The sequence below is a fragment of the Peromyscus californicus genome, unplaced genomic scaffold (genome assembly GCF_007827085.1).
Source record: "Peromyscus californicus insignis strain IS unplaced genomic scaffold, ASM782708v3 Scaffold_14__1_contigs__length_90479793_seg_2, whole genome shotgun sequence".
Classification (NCBI taxonomy): Eukaryota; Metazoa; Chordata; class Mammalia; order Rodentia; family Cricetidae; genus Peromyscus; species Peromyscus californicus.
Genome location: NW_026294436.1, coordinates 57,271,756 through 57,273,581, shown reverse-complemented (window position 1 = coordinate 57,273,581; position 1,826 = coordinate 57,271,756).

The window sequence follows — 1,826 nt, the reverse complement described above, 5'->3', positions numbered from 1 at the left end:
TAATCACTTGATAAATGAAGAACCCTTCAAGGTCTGGGTGGGAAGGTTAGCAGCTTAAAGCAGTCAGCCGAACCTGATGAGTTGAGTTCAATCCTAGGAGCCACGCAGCAGAAGGAGAGCTCTCCCTGGAGCCGTCCTCTGTGCAGGACAGTTTTATGTCAACTTGACACAAGCTGAAGTCATCAGAGAGAAGGGAACCTCAGTTAAGAAAATGCCACTGTAAGATAGGGCAGGCCAGTAAGGCATTCTCTTAATCAGTGAATGATGGAGAAGGGCCTGGCCCATTGCTGGGTGGTACCACCCCTGGGCTGGTGGTCCTGGGTTCTATAAGAAAGCAGACTAAGCAAGCCATGAGGAGTGAGTTAGTCAGCCCCTCCATGGCCTCTGCATCAGCTCCTGCCTCCAGGTTCTTGCCCTGTTTGAGTTCCTGTCCTGATTTCCTTTGATGATGAACATCGATATGGAAGTGTAAGTCAAATAAACCTTTTCCTCCCCAACTTGCTTTTTGGTCATGGTATTTTACCATAGCAATAGATACCCTAACCAAAACATCCCCTGACTCCCACATGCCTGATAAGTACACAAGTACACATACATGTAAAAAAGCAAAGGAAGACACTTCATATTCGTCCAGTGAGTCTTCTTCCATGCTTTAGGACACCAGCACTCGGGAGACAGAGATAGGTGGATCTACAAGAGTTTGAGACCAGCCTGGTCTACAAAGAGAGTTCCAGGAGAGCCAGGGCTACACAGAGGAACCCTGTCTCATAAAACAAACAAACAGAAAAGAAAAGAGAGTTGAGGGCCATGGGAGGGGTTTGAAGGTTAGCTAGGAGGACCTGGAGAAGGAAAGGGAGGAGGAAGTGATGTAATTATATTTCAATTTAAAACATTAAATTTTTTAAATTAAAAAAAATAAAACATTGATGAGAATTTGGTTTTAAAGACCAACAGAATGATACTTTGTTTTGTAATGATTTAAGCATTTCATGTATATGTAGAAGAAATTGAAAGTTAGGATGTCTTAGAGTCAAAAAGTCTTAACGGATTGTCTAAGGTAGTGGTTCTCAACCTTGCTAATGTTTGATCCTTTAATACAGTTCTTCATGTGATGGTGACCCCCCCACTATAAAATTGTTTTTCTTGCTACTTCATAACTGTAAATTTGCTACTGTTACGAATTATAATGTAAATCTCTGTGTTTTCTGACGGTCTTAGGTGACCCCTGTGAAAGGGTTCCTATGCAGCCCAGGGTGGTCTTGAACTTAGGATTCTTCTGCCTTAGGTGTTGAAGCTATTTAAAAAGATTCTGTGACTTCAGGAGAATAAAATTTAATAGTGATGATAACAATAGTGATAAGATCAATTTTGTTTTTGAAACAAGGTTTCATGTAGCCCAGGCTGGCCTTGAACTTTCTGTATAGCTGAGGATGACACTGAATCCTCTTGACTCCACTTCCCAAGCATTGCGGTTCTAGGAGTGCCATACCACATGGCACCAGGCAGACCTCGCAGTTAGACCTGATATTTCTTGAGCTTTTTAATGTGCCAGGCCCTATGCTAAGGGCTTCAGGCTTACAGCCATCCATTGGTATTCCTGGGAGATTGTTCTAGGCTATCCCTAGATGCCAATTCTTTATATAAAATGGGATAGTCTAGAAATTATGTCTACCTCAAGGGAATAATAAGAAAAAGCATGTATATACTTAGTATAGATACAATTCTTTCTCAAATATTTCACTTTGCAGTTGATGGAATAAACAAAAACAGACCCACAGTTGCAGAGCTAACTGTATTGTCTTATTTAATTCCTACACAAACCCATT